This window comes from Lissotriton vulgaris, chromosome 8, assembly GCF_964263255.1.
Source record: "Lissotriton vulgaris chromosome 8, aLisVul1.2, whole genome shotgun sequence".
Lineage (NCBI taxonomy): Eukaryota > Metazoa > Chordata > Amphibia > Caudata > Salamandridae > Lissotriton > Lissotriton vulgaris.
This window is the reverse complement of record NC_141696.1, coordinates 1,254,751,267-1,254,770,524: the sequence shown is the minus strand read 5'-3', so window position 1 is coordinate 1,254,770,524 and position 19,258 is coordinate 1,254,751,267.

Here is a 19,258-nt window from a genome sequence, read left to right as displayed (position 1 = left end):
TCACCCACACGGCTATTGAGGAGGGTGATGCCCATCCTGTCCCCCTATCTGCGATCTTATCACACACCAGACCACCACTACATACAAAGGATATAAACACGGTAGACACCACGATTAAAGCATGGAACAAGCTTGGGCAGTTGGCTCACAAAACCCCATTATATGCACCGGGCATGCCATTACAATATCATCAGGCGCTGTCCGTCACTAACGAAAAGGTGGGGATGTCCTTGCTGACTCGAGCCGGGATAGACAAGTTGGGTGACGTGTTTCAAGGAGGCACGTTCTTAGGCATCGAACAATTGAGTTATATCCAAAACCAGACTCCTATGTTTCCTTTCACGTACTATAGGTTAACCAGGGCGTTGAGGGAACATTACCCGACATTCCCAGCGGAACCGGAATGCCTAGCACCTCTACAACTGCTGAGTACTACACGAGACCTGTCACATTTGGTGTCCAGACTGTACACTGCTGTGCAATCAGAAATAGCAGGGCACACACTTAAAGCTAAGGGGCGGTGGGATGCGCTACTAGATGCTCCATTAACAGATGAGGAATGGCAAAGCTCCTGCGCGTTAACGCAAATACTGACGCCCAACGGAAATCTGAGAATTATTCATTTCAAGTTTATTCACCAGGCCTACTACACACCGACAAAACTGCTTAAATTTGGGTTGCAGGAGGAAGACAGGTGCAAGCGTTGTAACAGGGAGGGTGCGGACTTTGTACATCTGGCCTGGGCTTGTGCGAGGGTAGCGGGGTACTGGGAGGAGGTCACCGCCACACTAACGGTCATGTTGGAGGAGGAGGTGCAGTGCACGCCACAGGTCTTTTTGCTGGGTATTGCACCCCAATTCAGAGCGCTGAAACGCAAGTTCTGTGCAATCGCCTTGTTGTTAGCAAAAAGACAGGTGGCGCAATGTTGGCACAGCCGTAGGGTACCGACGAAAAAAGTGTGGCTCCATGACATGTCCACATGCAGGGATAAACTGCAAACATATGAAGAGCACTTACCGGTGAAATCAAGACCGAAGGACATGTGGTGTTTCTTAACAGAATTCCTAAGCTCATTGCAGGAAGGTGAGGAGGACTAGCTTGTCTACTGGTTGTATTGGCGTGGGTGAGGTTTGGTACGCGAGTTCATGTCTGATGGAGGTTGCCTTAGAGGGGAACCGGTGCCACTGTTACATTCACTGTCTAGGTTGTGTGTGAGGGCAATGTAAGGTCTTAAGTTGGGGGATGTTGAATTGTTTCTTCTCTATAAAAAGACAAAATGTAAGACTCATATCGACTGTCTGCTAGGAGGCCTACGGAGGGCGTGCAGGGCGGCTCTGCCTGAAGTTTCTACACTAATCTTCATGGCAAACTTGTTGTTTATAGGATGTCCATCGTATCGTGGCGAGCCGGCCCCAGGGTTGTAGGCTCATGCTGTGTAATTTGCTTTGTGTTAATAAAGGTCTTACGCAAAAAAAAAAAAAAAAAAAAAGGTGTACGTGTCCCAAAGACTCGCTCGGCCGCAGTCATCGGCCTATGTGAGGGCAACCACACAAAATGGCTGCCGCACACAAAATGGAACCCAAAGGTTCGAACGAAATCCCTAAATACATAGTGTTCTCATTGATCGATTAATGCGAAAACACTCATACATACCGCTCTCGTGATTTGCGGTCCGCTTACACCAAAATCGTCTATTTCCGACGATCCTTATTGAATGGGTTCGGAACCACCGAACTACGGACCCTCAAACTACGGAACTACATATCAGAACGAATTAAGTAAGGATTGGCTCGATGATGTAAAGAAGATCTAGAGAGGCACCTATTTAGGATCAATTCCTTAATGCTGTAAGTTTGAAAGTTAACCAATATTTTCCTTGGGGCCTTCCGGTCAGGATGTAACCTAAAGGGGTCTCTGTGCACTCTCTGAATCTCTGATTCCAAATCGATGTCTGGCCGATCCCTCAAAACGCCTTCTCGTAGGAGCTTGCACACAAAGCCCAATAATGTCCTCAACTTCCTCTCCTTCAGGAATTTTCAAGATTCGGAGGTTGTTTCTGCGTGTGTGCATTTCAAGTTTCTCTATATCCATCACTAATGATCGATTTTGTACCTTTAGGGAACTTATATCTTTACCGTTACCCAGCGCGGTGTCGGATAATAGAGAAACCTTAGATTCTAACACATTTGTACGGACAGAAATGTCCTCTAATTTTGCCTCGAGATGATCGAATCTATCGTGAAGGCTCCTCTGATTATTTTCCGAGACCTCAAATTTCCTCAGGAGATCCTCCCTGAGGGATTTAAATAAGGAGCCGATCAATTCTCCTTCAGACTGAGTCGTTGTTAAACCCTCATGTAGTTGGAGGGCCATGGAGTCTTGAATGGGACCCGCTGAAGCCTGTGTTAATGAAGGTGGTCAGAAGCTAGACAGCCCAATTGGTTGCGAGAGTGGTTGGGAAGGCGCTAGGAGAGCCTGTGTGGAGTTTACTACAGGGACTGGAGAGCCCGCACTACCAGTTGTTGCTATAGTCACTGGCTCCGCTTCCTTTTGTGCAATTTCGAGAGGTGTGTACCGGTTTTCCAGCCTTATTACTGCTGACTCAGGTACGAGTTCGGGCTCATGCTGGGACTGGGACTGGGATTGAGGCTGGGACTGAGACTGACACTGAGACAGCGTACTCTCACTCGCCTTTTCCTTAGGATCCGCCATGCGCTCCATGATTTTAAAGTAAGCCTCAAGCGATGGAGTGTTTCTTTGAGATTGACCGGTCCCCTTTGATGCCCCGGCTTTCTTTACTCCTAACTGTCCCTTCCTTTTAAAAGGGGTTACAGGTGATGGACCACCTCTCTCCAAGTAGTCAGCAGAGTTCAGTACCCCCTTTAACTTCAGGTCTTGCTTGGACCTAAGTAGATATCTGTTTCGATTAAATACAGATTTTTTCCCCGAGGTCTCAATTCGACCCTCTGCTGATAGATTGGGAACCACTTTAGAACAAGGCTCCACAACCCCCGTTATGGAAAATGGTGTCCCACTCTTTGTGTTTGGTAAAGGCTGGGCTGATTTAACAGATGACACCAGTTGCACATCCATACAGCCCCCCCCTCTAAAAACCGCCTTACCAGTGTTTAGGATGATTGCTCCAATTGCAGTTTGCTCGGATATTTTTACCTGGAGCCGGTAGACAGGTCCGCGAAATTGAATAGAGATAAGTGCAGCTTGTACACGAGACCACAACCTCACCCGCCGCTCGCCGACGGAGAACGCTGGCTTCGTTAATCCCGGTGAAACTGCTCCTGACGCTAGCCCTGGGGAGGATCGACTGCTGCTGAGCTCGGCGCTTCCTACGCCTCCACACACCATGCGTCCTCGGGGTCCTAGCGCCTCCGAGCGCTGTGGTTGAATCACCTGTTGTAACGACAGAACCGCAATACGTGTCGGAAAAGAGCCCAAAGAGGGAGAAAAATGAAAGCCTGATTATCTCACCGCATAGTTAGATCAAAACCGCCTCCTGCTTTCGCTATTGTCCTCTGCAGTACCGCTGAGCTACGGAGCTCCGCGACGGGCGTTAGCCTGCCCCTGCCATGTTCCCTCTCATCCCCCGTAAAACAGGCAATCTGCAATGATAATCTGATCCCCAACTCCGACATAAGTTCTTGCCTTATGCTTCTTTCCTGAGTAAAGATAACTCATTCTCTCAAATTGTGTCTCTCCCTGTATTCTGCAGAACTTTCCATCTCACATAATCTTTTCTAGCACACTGTATCACAATGTTATACACTGTAGGGATACCAACAGGAGCAACTTGAATGCACTCAAATGAATGAGTCAAAAGTTTAGGTGTTTTTGGGAGCAAGCTTCATGCCTTTAGCAGGTCGGTCATCATCTCCACCAGGCTCAGCCACAGAGCCTTGCCGTGAAGGTGCTTGCAATTAGTAACTTGGAAAATGGGCTGCAATTTCTCCACCCACTGAAATGATCAATACTTGGGCTACTGGTAACTCTGGGGATGGGAAAAATCCAGCCCATTATGAGTTATACCTGATGGTCCTTTAAGAAATATGGCATTACAGGGGTACTCAGTAATTCCTGACCCAACTGCCTTTATTTTCATGCAATTAAACAAAGTGGAATCCACTCAGAGAGTGGTGGTGGTCCCTAAAGTGATGGGGAACACACAGTGTTGTTTAAATGCCCCTCACACACCAACAGGCCCCTTGGTGTCATGCTTCATCATCGGGGCCTTGGCACCCCTCTACGAGATGCGGCGTGCTGCGACTCACGACTACGTAGGAGCACTAAGCAGTGAATTATGTGAAGGAGTGTGTTTCTAAAGGAAAGTGTGAGTGAAGTGAGGTGAAAAACGTGAGTTACTTAAAAAATACCTGGCACGTAGGAAAAAAATAATTTATTAAGTCCTCGGCTGGTATTATTAAAAAAGGTGCAGAGTGGGGTTGTAGGTATACGTATTAGGGTATTACAACCACTTCAGAGTGTCAACATGTTTCGGAGCGCAGGGGCTACTTCTTCAGGACAAGGATAAGCACGTATCCCCACCTTACTCACATGTAAATGTAAAAGTGTTAAAGGAAATTACAAAAATGTGTAATGTACCTAACAATGTTTTGTATAGGTGAGTTCAGTTGCGCCCAATAGGCATTGGAGAGAACCTGTAAAGAAAAGACACAATAAACACAATGGTCTAAGGTTCAAGAACTAAGGAAAAAATGATCCTCTTAGTACATAGGAGTGAAAAGTAGAACCCAAAATGAGGTTCAAAAAACCCTGTAAAAAAGACATTCAAAATTTTTTTGAGAACATTAAAAAGGACAAACACAGCAACATACAGACATACAGTCACAATGTAGAAGCTCTCCCTGGTTAGGTGGAAAAAGAGGGAGAGGGTGACAGGTTAAAGGCTTACTTATTGTTCTCAGTCTGATAACCTCATGAGCCTATGCGTGGTATTGGGGGGATCCTTCCATACTGCTCAGTAAAGCAACCTAAAAGGTATTTAATAGTGGGTTTTAGTTTGTTTAAAGCACAAACTATTTAATGCACCAAGGTAGTACTAGTTGTTCTAACCCTACTCACGGTTACTGCAAAGCTAGTCGCCTGCCTTCCCCTCAACGCCGCTCCGATGAAGTGAGCGTTTGGTTGTACCGTTACCCTATTTATACTCTTCTGTTTGGTAATTAGTGAGGAAAATTGAATAATGAGAATCGGAAGCCTGCCCAAATACGGAGTTTTTAGCCCTCTAGATCCGTAATTGCGCGCCCAACTGGGTTGGGAGTCGGTAAAAGACGCGCATGCGTGCGTCGAAACAATACCGACGGTGTTACTGCGCATGCGCGAACTAGGATGCGAACGCGCATGCGCGAAGTTCTTTATACTAATCGAATGCGAGGCAAGCGCGAAAAAGGATGTGAACGCGCATGCGCGAAGCCCTTACACTAATCGAATGCGCTGTTCTTGGATGAGAGTGATGCTTCAAGAAAAGAAGACACAGGCAATATTGCGGGTAAAGGCATATGGAGAGTTTGGCTATGCTGAGTCATATGTAAATGCTCAGAGTTGAAATTAAATAACCGAATAAGCCTACTAATTAGTAGGATAATTCTTGAAAAGAGCGATATTAATAAGGGTAAATGTGGAGGAGTGGGGGCTCATGATCCCAATGATAACAGTAACAAGAGGCAGTCAGTGGATTTAGTCAGAGGCCAAATAGCTGGGCCCAGTTCATATGCCACCGACAAGTGATAATAAAAGATGGCATGGTGTTATTCATCGTAAAAGGTTCCATGGAATAGAGTCATTGAGGCCGGTGGTATCGGTCCCGAGGCGGAACACCCACCGTTGCTCTTTTTCCAAGAGTCCTACCTCTGAAGGTAACTGTTCAATCACCGTCCACTGTAGCTCATTGACACAGTGTTGGTGTTCAAGAAAGTGGGCTGACATTTTTGTTGTTGACTTTTTGCACCTGATGTTACTTTTGTGCTCGTTAATTCTTACTTTCACTGGTCTTGTTGTCATTCCCACATACTCTTTTCCGCATGGACATGTGATCAAATACACAACATTCTTGCTGTTGCAATTAGTAAATGTACGTTGTTCCCAGTTAGTGCCATTGGAAAAAGTAAGGGTTTGGCTTTTTTTGGTGAGATGACAGCTATTGCAGTTGCCACATGGATGGTGGCCCTGTATCCCTTGTAGTCTTGGCTGTTTTTCTCTGACTGGAGGGGGTCTTGTATGGACAAGCATGTCTTTCAAGTTCCTACCCCGTCTGTGTGCAAACAGTGGTTTTTCCAGTGATAGAGTACCACTTGTAAGTATACGCCAATGTTTGTTGACCAGTTTGGCAACCTGGTTGGTTACTGGGCTGTATGTGGTAACACAAACTGTTCTATCTGTTTGGTTGTCTTTTTGTGGGTTGTCTTCCAAGAGGGCCTCTCGGTTGTTGTTCCTGGCTCTTTTCATGGCTTTTTGGATCACCTGGTCAGGGTATTTTCTTTGTCTCAGTTTCTTGCTGAGATCCTTCGCCTGACTTTTGTATTTTGCAATGTCACTGCAATTCCGACGTAGGCGAAGGAACTGCCCATATGGTAGGTTCTCCCTCAGGTGACGTGGGTGAAAACTGTCAAACCTGAGGAGACAGTTCCTGGCCGTGGGTTTAAAATGGGTCTCTGTTTTCAAGAAGCCTGCCTCATGATAAATGTTCAGGTCCAGTAAAACCATGGTATTGTTTGACATTTGGTGGGTGAATTTAAGGAATGCGTTCTGGTTGTTCAGCCAATGCATGAACTCAGAGATCGAGTTCTCATCACCTTCCCATATCACCAAGATATCGTCAATATATCTTCGCCATGTGTTGATCCTGCCCCTGAAAGGGTTGTTGGGGTGTAGGATCTTGGTAGACTCCAGATGATGGACATAGAGTCCCGCCAGGCTAGGGGCAAACGTGCTTCCCATGCTGGTCCCATGGCTCTGCCAAAACAGAGTGCCCTCATACTCAAAAAAGTTTTTTGTGAGCGCTAGTGAGATACACTCTATCACTACACTGCGAGGAGTGTGGTATCTCCAATTGGTGGAGTGGAGTACTTCCTCAATAATTTGTAGTGTCTCATCATGTGGGAGGCTCGTGTAGAGGCTCTCCACATCAAGGCTTAGAAGCATCTGTGAGGTTGGATCAAAGGTCTGGTTCTGTAACAGTTGTAGTACCGCTTTGGTATCTCTCAGATATGTGTCGGTGGCTTGTACAAGAGGTCTCAGAAAGGCGTCGGCGAACTTAGACAATGGTTCAAGAATCGATGAGATGCCGGACACAATCGGGCGTCCTGGTGGATTCTCAAGGTTCTTATGCACTTTTGTTATAGTGTAGAAATATGGAGTGCGGGGATTTTTCTGAACCAAGAATTCTGATTCTTTTTTAGTTAGCCAGTCATGTGCGAGAGCTTCCTCAATCATACCACCAATTCATATTCGTAAGGACTCCGTTGGGTCTTCAACTAAGACCTGGTAATTCCTACTGTCCGAGAGGAGTCTTCTACATTCTCTGTCATAGGCTGTGGTGGTTTGGATAACCACCGCTCCACCCTTGTCTGCAGGTTTTATGGTAAGGTTTTTATTAAGTCTCAGTTCCCTTATTGCCTCATTCTCCATTTTACTCATATTTTGGAACACCCTGTGCTTAGTTTCCAAACTTTTAAGTTCCTGCATGACAGCTTTTTCAAAAGCCAATACCTCCACCGGAAGTTGGTTGTCCAGTGGTGTGAAAGTCGACCTAGGTTTTAGCCCTGTGTCTGAGTCCTCCAAAAGGGGTTCCTTATCTTTGAAGAAGGCCCTCAATGTGATCGTTCTTATAAAGTCCTGCATTTCCTTATGCAGTAGAAAAATGTCCGGTTTGTTGGTAGGGACGTATCCCAGGCCTTTGTTGAGTACCTTTTGTTGCAACTCAGTAAGGGGCCATGGGGTTATGTTGATCACTAGGTCCCCCTCTTGCTCGTAGAGGCTTGATACGCCGTCATGCTCCTCGTCAGGACCCTCGGGTCTGTTTCCTCTGTGGGTTGCCAGTTCACATTGTTGCCCTTCTTGTTCCTCCCTCTGCGTGGTCCCTGGCCCCAGGATAAAAAAGGCTGAGCATTTTGGGGTGCACTGGTTTGTTCCGGAACCCACTGGGGGTACATTTGTCCCATTTGTGGAGGGACAAAATGGTACTGTGGAAACTGGAAAGGGTTCTGATAAGGATTGAATTGAGGTCCTTGAAAGCCTCGCCAGCCTCTCTGGCGGGGGAACTGAGATCTTTGCTGTCGAAGCCCTCCCCTTTGTTTCCTTTGTTGGAAACCTCCTGAATTGGTACTTGAAGTGCTGCCATCAGAGCTCACACTGTCCGTGTCACTTGTGTTCTCTTTCATCACATAGTCTGCTCGTGTATATGGGTAAGCTCTTTCAGGGGTAAACCCCTTATCTTTTTTAATTTGTTGAATTTGCTTTGTTTCAAAGTTGCCTCAAATTCCTTCATTTGTTGGTTCAGTTCTTCCAAACCTTTCTTTATGTCTGCTGGTGAAATGAAAGCTTTTAACTGGACTTCCAGTTTTTGGATCTCTACTTTAAGTTCCAGAGATTTTCTTGCGGCAGTTTGGACTATTAGCATCAGCCAGTCCCTGGTGCAATGCCAGGAGATAAGTGACCAAGCTTTTTTAAAAACTAGGTCATCCTGGAAAATGAAAGGTTCAGTTTTAACCAATAAATCCTGCGGGGCTATTTTGTTTCTTAAGTATTCCCTCATCAAAAGACCATGTAGGGCTGTTCTTATTTGGGGTTTTCTGGTATTCATTAGCTCATCCCAGTCTGCTACCGCTGGTCCTGGGTCACTGTTGCTAAGGCCTTCTAAGGGATTGACATCTGCGAGAATTCGGTCGATGTCATCCTCACTGAAGGTCAGTCCATGTTCATCCTCCATGGTGATATTAGGAGGGTAGGAAGGTTCAGAGTGATATGATGTTGTGTATGAAAAGTCTCTGTGTATGTCCCAAAATGGTTAACATTAATGGGAAGGGGCTCCCACAGCTGTGCGCTGTCTAGAACTAAGATATAACCAGAGGGGGAGAGAGAGAGTCAGTGGATTCAGTCTCCCTTGGCAATGCGATTAAACAAAGTGGAATCCACTCAGAGAGTGGTGGTGGTCCCTAAAGTGATGGGGAACACACAGTGTTGTTTAAATGCCCCTCACACACCAACAGGCCCCTTGGTGTCATGCTTCATCATCGGGGCCTTCGCACCCCTCTACGGGATGCCAACAAATGAAGGAATTTGAGGCAACTTTGAAACAAAGCAAATTCAACAAATTAAAAAAAGATAAGGATCGGTTTACCCCTGAAAGAGCTTACCCATATACACGAGCAGACTATGTGATGAAAGAGAACACAAGTGACACGGACAGTGTGAGCTCTGATGGCAGCACTTCAAGTACCAATTCAGGAGGTTTCCAACAAAGGAAACAAAGGGGAGGGTTTCGACAGCAAAGATCTCAGTTCCCCCGCCAGAGAGGCTGGCGAGGCTTTCAAGGACCTCAATTCAATCCTTATCAGAACCCTTTCCAGTTTCCACAGTACCATTTTGTCCCTCCACAAATGGGACAAATGTACCCCCAGTGGGTTCCGGAACAAACCAGTGCACCCCAAAATGCTCAGCCTTTTTTATCCTGGGGCCAGGGACCACGCAGAGGGAGGAACAAGAAGGGCAACAATGTGAACTGGCAACCCACAGAGGAAACAGACCCGAGGGTCCTGACGAGGAGCATGACGGCGAATCAAGCCTCTACGAGCAAGAGGGGGACCTAGTGATCAACATAACCCCATGGCCCGTTACTGAGTTGCAACAAAAGGTACTCAACAAAGGCCTGGGATACGTCCCTACCAACAAACCGGACATTTTTCTACTGCATAAGGAAATGCAGGACTTTATAAGAACTATCAAATTGAGGACCTTCTTCAAAGATAAGGAACCCCTTTTGGAGGACTCAGACACAGGGCTAAAACCTAGGTCGACTTTCACACCACTGGACAACCAACTTCCGGTGGAGGTATTGGCTTTTGAAAAAGCTGTCATGCAGGAACTTAAAAGTTTGGAAACTAAGCACAGGGTGTTCCAAAATATGAGTAAAATGGAGAATGAGGCAATAAGGGAACTGAGACTTAATAAAAACCTTACCATAAAACCTGCAGACAAGGGTGAAGCGGTGGTTATCCAAACCACCACAGCCTATGACAGAGAATGTAGAAGACACCTCTCGGACAGTAGGAATTACCAGGTCTTAGTTGAAGACCCAACGGAGTCCTTACGAATACGAATTGGTGGTATGATTGAGGAAGCTCTCGCACATGACTGGCTAACTAAAAAAGAATCAGAATTCTTGGTTCAGAAAAATCCCCGCACTCCATATTTCTACACTATACCAAAAGTGCATAAGAACCTTGAGAATCCACCAGGACGCCCGATTGTGTCCGGCATCTCATCGATTCTTGAACCATTGTCTAAGTTCGCCGACGCCTTTCTGAGACCTCTTGTACAAGCCACCGACACATATCTGAGAGATACCAAAGCGGTACCACAACTGTTACAGAACCAGACCTTTGATCCAACCTCACAGATGCTTCTAAGCCTTGATGTGGAGAGCCTCTACACGAGCCTCCCACATGATGAGACACTACAAAATATTGAGGAAGTACTCCACTCCACCAATTGGAGATACCACACTCCTCGCAGTGTAGTGATGGAGTGTATCTCACTAGCGCTCACAAAAAACTTTTTTGAGTATGAGGGCACTCTGTTTTGGCAGAGCCATGGGACCAGCATGGGAAGCACGTTTGCCCCTAGCCTGGCGGGACTCTATGTCCATCATCTGGAGTCTACCAAGATCCTACACCCCAACAACCCTTTCAGGGGCAGGATCAACACATGGCGAAGATATATTGACGATATCTTGGTGATATGGGAAGGTGATGAGAACTCGATCTCTGAGTTCATGCATTGGCTGAACAACCAGAACGCATTCCTTAAATTCAGCCACCAAATGTCAAACAATACCATGGTTTTCCTGGACCTGAACATTTATCATGAGGCAGGCTTCTTGAAAACAGAGACCCATTTTAAACCCACGGCCAGGAACTGTCTCCTCAGGTTTGACAGTTTTCACCCACGTCACCTGAGGGAGAACCTACCATATGGGCAGTTCCTTCGCCTACGTCGGAATTGCAGTGACATTGCAAAATACAAAAGTCAGGCGAAGGATCTCAGCAAGAAACTGAGACAAAGAAAATACCCTGACCAGGTGGTCCAAAAAGCTATGAAAAGAGCCAGGAACAACAACCGAGAGGCCCTCTTGGAAGACGACCCACAAAAAGACAACCAAACAGATAGAACAGTTTGTGTTACCACATACAGCCCAGTAACCAACCAGGTTGCCAAACTGGTCAACAAACATTGGCGTATACTTACAAGTGGTACTCTATCACTGGAAAAACCACTGTTTGCACACAGACGGGGTAGGAACTTGAAAGACATGCTTGTCCATACAAGACCCCCTCCAGTCAGAGAAAAACAGCCAAGACTACAAAGGATACAGGGCCACCATCCATGTGGCAACTGCAATAGCTGTCATCTCACCAAAAAAAGCCAAACCCTTACTTTTTCCAATGGCACTAACTGGGAACAACGTACATTTACTAATTGCAACAGCAAGAATGTTGTGTATTTGATCACTTGTCCATGCGGAAAAGAGTATGTGGGAATGACAACAAGACCAGTGAAAGTAAGAATTAACGAGCACAAAAGTAACATCAGGTGCAAAAAGTCAACAACAAAAATGTCAGCCCACTTTCTTGAACACCAACACTGTGTCAATGAGCTACAGTGAACGGTGATCGAACAGTTACCTTCAGAGGTAGGACTCTTGGAAAAAGAGCAACGGTGGGTGTTCCGCCTCGGGACCGATACCACCGGCCTCAATGACTCTATTCCATGGAACCTTTTACGATGAATAACACCATGCCATCTTTTATTATCACTTGTCGGTGGCATATGAACTGGGCCCAGCTATTTGGCCTCTGACTAAATCCACTGACTGCCTCTTGTTACTGTTATCATTGGGATCATGAGCCCCCACTCCTCCACATTTACCCTTGATAATATCGCTCTTTTCAAGAATTATCCTACTAATTAGTAGGCTTATTCGGTTATTTAATTTCAACTCTGAGCATTTACATATGACTCAGCATAGCCAAACTCTCCATATGCCTTTACCCGCAATATTGCCTGTGTCTTCTTTTCTTGAAGCATCACTCTCATCCAAGAACAGCGCATTCGATTAGTGTAAGGGCTTCGCGCATGCGCGTTCACATCCTTTTTCGCGCTTGCCTCTCATTCGATTAGTATAAAGAACTTCGCGCATGCGCGTTCGCATCCTAGTTTGCGCATGCGCAGTAACACCGTCGGTATTGTTTCGACGCACGCATGCGCGTCTTCTACCGACTCCCAACCCAGTCGGGCGCGCAATTCCGGATCTAGAGGGCTAAAAACTCCGTATTTGGGCAGGCTTCCGATTCTCATTATTCAATTTTCCTCACTAATTACCAAACAAAAGAGTATAAATAGGGTAATGGTACAACCAAACGCTCACTTCATCTGAGCGGCGTTGAGGGGAAGGCAGGCGACTAGCTTTGCAGTAACTGTGAGTAGGGTTAGAACAACTAGTACTACCTTGGTGCATTAAATAGTTTGTGCTTTAAACAAACTAAAACCCACTATTAAATACCTTTTAGGTTGCTTTACTGAGCAGTATGGAAGGATCCCCCCAATACCACGCATAGGCTCATGAGGTTATCAGACTGAGAACAATAAGTAAGCCTTTAACCTGTCACCCTCTCCCTCTTTTTCCACCTAACCAGGGAGAGCTTCTACATTGTGACTGTATGTCTGTATGTTGCTGTGTTTGTCCTTTTTAATGTTCTCAAAAAAATTTTGAATGTCTTTTTTACAGGGTTTTTTGAACCTCATTTTGGGTTCTACTTTTCACTCCTATGTACTAAGAGGATCATTTTTTCCTTAGTTCTTGAACCTTAGACCATTGTGTTTATTGTGTCTTTTCTTTACAGGTTCTCTCCAACGCCTATTGGGCGCAACTGAACTCACCTATACAAAACATTGTTAGGTACATTACGCATTTTTGTAATTTCCTTTAACACTTTTACATTTACATGTGAGTAAGGTGGGGATACGTGCTTATCCTTGTCCCGAAGAAGGAACCCCTGCGCTCCGAAACATGTTGACACTCTGAAGTGGTTGTAATACCCTAATACGTATACCTACAACCCCACTCTGCACCTTTTTTAATAATACCAGCCGAGGACTTAATAAATTATTTTTTTCCTACGTGCCAGGTATTTTTTAAGTAACTCACTTTTTTCACCTCACTTCACTCACACTTTCCTTTATAAACACACTCCCTCACATAGTTCACTGCTTAGTGCTCCTACGTAGTCGTGAGTCGCAGCACGCCGCATCCCGTAGAGGGGTGCGAAGGCCCCAATGATGAAGCATGACACCAAGGGGCCTGTTGGTGTGTGAGGGGCATTTAAACAACACTGTCTGTTCCCCATCACTTTAGGGACCACCACCACTCTCTGAGTGGATTCCACTTTGTTTAATCGCATTGCCAAGGGAAACTGAATCCACTGACTCTCTCTCTCCCCCTTTGGTTATATCTTTATTTTCATGCAGACTTTCACACTGAGATTTTGGCTGTGAAAGTAAAAATCGTATATATCTGATGAGGCTAGTAACTTGTGGGCGTGGCTTGGAAGCCGATGGAGGAAGCCACCTAAACGATGAGCTCCGCATTCGAGCCCTCAATTATCCTGACCAAAAGGCATATCGGACCCCCTAACGCCACCAACGGGTGAGGGAACGGACCGCGCCTGCCTGATCGGGAGCTGAAAGCCGAGTACCGGCAAAATCCCAACTATTCTTGCCCGTAATCCGGCTGGTGCAGGAAAAAGACAGCGATTCCAGGATGGCGGCCGCAAAGTGAAACAAAACTCCGTTAAGCGGCTATTGCGGCGGCGACCGTTTCCTGGCGCGGTCTCTGAGCAGAGGCAGAGTGGATGATAGCGGCGTTCTGGGGGCCCGATCCCAGTAAGGTGACGGAGGAGAGGCGCGGTGCGAACCCACATCGCGAGCGGCCCGTGATCGACCTGGGGGTCCCCTGCTGAGAGGAGTTACAGTGGGGGAAACCGCGGCACCACCGAGAGCGAAGAACGCTGCTGGAGACCCAACCTGACACTGTTGAGCGGGGCGTGGTTGGCCGGGGACCGCGAGCTGCGGAGGCGGGAGCGGGATCCCAGGACTGCTGCGCTCTGTGATCTGGGGCGGGGAGCGGAGTCAGGCGCCTGAGGTAGCCCGGGGAGCACCGGGGAGAATCCTTGTGGGATTAACGGCTGGAGGTGGGACGCCGCTGCTCAGAACACGGGAGATCAGTAAGGGGTGTCAAGGAGGCCCCAGACCCTGCAGACAGAGGAACAGCGACGGGCACAATGCTAGGGTGAAGCTGAGCCAGTAGCTCCCCAGGAGAAGAGGTACTGAAGGGAGTTGTACCCGGCATCAATGACTAAATCACTAAAGACCGGGGTCTGCTGTAGCCAGAACAGCGGACCTGGAAGCCAGCAGAGGGAGTTCGACTGAGGGGAGGCAGAGGAGTGGCCTAACCTGGTTTGAGCCAGAGAGAGACGGAGGCCAGATCGGATGCCCAGCTAGTAGATCCCTGAGGATCAGTGGTGAACTAAACAACTGGCAGAACCTGCTTGTATAATTGAATTAGAAAAACACTGGCAGCCCTTGAATTGAATTGTCTATGTGGTATTGTGCCACACTGATGTACTTCCACACCTGGTTTTAGCACCAATACGGTAGGAGAAGAGTTGTGTGGCCGGGCTTCTGACTCGGCGGGCGCTGACAGCGGGATTCCCCGGCAAAGGATTATATAGATTTGACCAGATCATGTGGAGTGGGGGGAAATAGCCGCCGTCGCTCCTCAGCATGGGGAAATTGAAGGGGAAGAAGGACGGGGCTCAGCTGTTGTCAGACAATGAACCCCCTGGACAGACAGAGCAAGATGGGCCTGAGGAGTCGCAGGACCTTAACCTACAACACCAATTTGACGAAATCCTAACGGCAATAGCAGACTCCCGCTCTGCTCTTCAACAAGACATAGCGCAAGTCGCCATAGGCTTGGGCCTACTGCGGGTAGATCATGCTAAATTGGTAGACAGAGTAAAGTTAGTTGAGGGAGCGATTCAGGTCGTCGAACCGGTGCAGAAAGAACTGAAGGCCACGATGGCTAAAGTTTTGGATCCTATTGGTGTGCTAGAGAGGAGGGCCGAAGATGCCGAAGGCAGGAATAGACGTAACAACATCCGCATAGTGGGTCTTCCTGAAAAAGCGGAGGGATCATACTTGGTGCAATATCTCGAGACCTGGCTAAAATCAGTAGTGGCACCAGAAGGTCTATTTTCTTTCTACACACAGAATGAGCGAACAGAGTACCGGCTAGGCCACCTCAGCAGGGGCGACCCCCGCGACCAGTGGTAGCCCGACTGTTGCACTTCCGGGACACAGACCTGCTGCTCCAGAAGGCACACACAGATGGACCCTATCACGTTGGGAACAGTAGAGTCAACCTATTCCCGGACTATACCTTTGAAACCCAACTACGCCGGTCATCCTTCCAGCTCATCAAGAGAGAACTGAGGGAAGAGGGACTTCAATACTCCCTGTTGTTCCCGGCCAAGTTAAGGATAATTGTAGATGGCAAACATGTTTCCATGATACTCCGGAGGATGCCTGTGCTTGGCTGGAGACCTACAGAGCTGGGAAAGATGGCCATGATTAAAAGGCGCAAAACATTTCAGAAGGATTACCACAACGAAAACCGCAGAGACTTCGGCAAAGAAGGCGGAGTTTGAGGAGGCCCACGGTGTCGCAGGCGGAGGCGGACCGTCGTGGGGTGCTGGAGGTGGTCCCAGCTATGTCGGGTGAACAGGAGACGCTGTCCCCGGGAGGAACTGATTTGGAGAAGGACAAAGACCAATCTGGCTTGGAAAACTCGGAAGCACTTAGCGTACGCCTGCCGAAGATCACACCAGCAACAGCATATGGGATGTTGGACGAAGGTTAAAGCACCTGGGGAAACAAACATGATGTTACTGAGAGAGGATGAGGAACTTTGAGGACACGATCCATAAGTAGAACATGGTACTATTTAAAATCAAGGGAGATGGCGAAGTATATATCCACCAAGGGCTCTGAGTTTCATGTGAAGTAACTGCTTAATGCTCAGGGGGGGAATCGGGTGGCGATTGGGGGGTGGCGATGAGTGATGCTCTTATTTATTTGGGGCTTATTCGGGGCGGGATGTACACAGCGGTTGGGCGGCGGCCCGTCGGCAGAAAGTCCCCCTCGTAGCTATAAGGCATGCCCTCAGCGACTGCTGCTGGGCTTAGACGTGTGTTAGAGGTTGCAATGGTTTGGATGGGGGCTAGCTGTTTGGTTCTAGGTCCTGTTCTTGGGGGGGTAGGTGGGTGGGTTTGTTGGGAGGGATGTTGGGTTTGGGGGTTCACCGGTGTGGATTCTGGAGTGCAGATGTTACATGTTAACGATGGGAGACACAGCTGATTTAGGATGTATTACCTGGTATAAGAGGGGGCTTCATACGATGACATGGCGCCACAAGATACACGCATATTTAGTCTGCAGAGGGATCCACATAGCACTACTCCAGGAAACTCACCTTACTAGGGCGGAGGGTATAGCACTGCAGAGAAGATGGAGATGGCAGGTATTTAACACCACCTACTCGGCATTTGCGCGGGGAGCACTGATCTGGATTAGAGCTGGAATTCCTTTCCAGGTGACAAAGCAGACAATAGACCCGGCAGGCAGGTTTGTGGCCATAGAAGGTAGACTCCGTGGTAGGGAGATAGCAGTCTGCAGCGTTTACGCACCTAACATCGACCAGTTGAGCTTCTTGGGGCAACTATCTGGCTCACTAGCACATTATTTTGCAGGTTATGTAGTGCTGGGGGGAGATTGTAACTCCATACCAGATATATTGTTGGATAGATCACACCCCCCACTAGCTGATTCAGCTGTACACAGATTGACTAAAAGCAGGCGAGACTGGCAGAATAGATGGAACCTGGTGGATGCGTGGCGTACACATCACCCACTCGGGCGAGACTATTCCTACTTCTCAGCGATGCATGATCTACATGTCCGTATAGACACAGTGTTGTGCTCGCCTTCAGTGATGCCATCTGTGGTACATATTGAATATCTCACTAGGACGATCTCCGATCACAACCCACTGCTATTCACTATGCACTGGATGACGGGGGTGTCGAGTGTCCCCACTTGGAGACTACGACCTGAAACACTAGAGGACCCGATTTTTCAAAGGGAAGTGAGCGAAGGGATAACCCATTATTTTACAGAGAATGCTGGCTCGGCCACCACAAGGGTGATAGAATGGGACGCCTTCAAGCTAGTCATAAGGGGAATCTGCATCGGAAAACATGTAGGGGTGCAAAAGGTGTTGCTGAAGGATGTGAACCGGGCCGAGGATAGACTGCGCAAGGCAGAACTAGCAAGACCTGGCCACCCTGAAATTCACGCGGAAATTAAAACAGCGAAAGAAGAGGTGGCAACGGAGGTAGAGAGATTGCGTTGCTTTGACTATAAGGCTTACACTGCGAGGGTGCATGCAGAGGGGGACAAGGTGGGAACATTACTAGCTTGGTTGGACAATCCGATAAAGAGGGGTTCCCCTATATTGGCTCTAGAGGACGATAACGGGGAGGTGGTTTACACCCAAAACGAGATTCTACACTGTTTTTTGCAGTACTACAAGGAACTATACGGTAGCTCGTTAGTAGCGGAGGACTTTGAAATTGACTCCTTTCTGAGTGGAGTAACACTCCCAGAATTGGAGGAGGAGCAGGCAAACTACTTGGGCCAGGACATAGAGATGGGGGAAGTTAGGAGTGCTATCAAGCACATGGCCCGAAATAAAATGCCAGGTGTAGACGGATTACCGATAGAGTTCTACTGGAAATATGTGGACATGCTGCTACCGAGGATCCTGGAGGTATACAAGGAAGCAAAAGAATTGGGTCGACTACCTAACTCCATGCAGGAGGCTCTGGTGATCCCGCTGTTAAAACCAGGTTGGGAGGGGACAAACACGGCCTCCTACCGCCCATTATCAATGCTGACCGCCGACTACAAAATATTGAGCAGCATTTTGGCGACCCGCCTCTTAAAGCATATGACCACGCTAATCCATGAAGATCAAGCTGGGTTCATCCCGACGAGGAACACGTCCATTAATGTTTGGAGATTGGTGCGGATACTTGAGGAAGAACAGCCAGAAGCACGACAACCAATGGTGTTGTCTGTAGATATCGAGAAAGCCTTTGACAGCTTAGAATGGCTATATTTATATAAGACGATGGAGCGCTTCGGTTTGGGAACCGACTTTGTGCTGTGGACGAAAGTATTCTACACGTCAGCTGTAGCTAGAGTGCGCGTGGGAACGTTGATATCGGCACAATATCCAGTAGCCCGAGGAACAAGACAGGGGTGTTCGCTCTCCCCCTAGTTGTTTGCCCTGGCAATAGAGCCGCTAGCAGCAAAGGTCAGAGTGGGCGAACACTACGATGGCTTGTGGTATAGGGGAGATCAACAGTACATATCACTGTACGCTGATGACCTGTTGATGTTTCTCGAGGATGCAGGGAGAGCATTGGAGGGAGCAGCGAACTTGCTCTCAGAGTTTGGAGACATATCAGGGCTGCAAGTGAACTGGTCAAAAACATGTCTGTTTCCAGTAAAGAATGGAGGGCTCCAGCCCATTACACACAGAGAAGTGTGGTGGGAACCGACTTGCTTGAAATACCTGGGGGTGCATGTCTATCACAATGCCACCGACATACTAAAGGGTAATGTGGGGAGATGTGTGAGAGCACTAAAAGGTAGTATGGGCTTTTGGGCCACTCTCCCGCTGTCGGTGACGGGCCGAATAGCCCTTTTGAAAATGATAGCGCTTCCTAGGCTACTGTACTTTTTTAGAACTTTGCCGATATGGATCCGGTGCTCAGTGTTTAAATTCTTGAAATCACTCATAGTGGGTTTTCTGTGGGGAACGGTA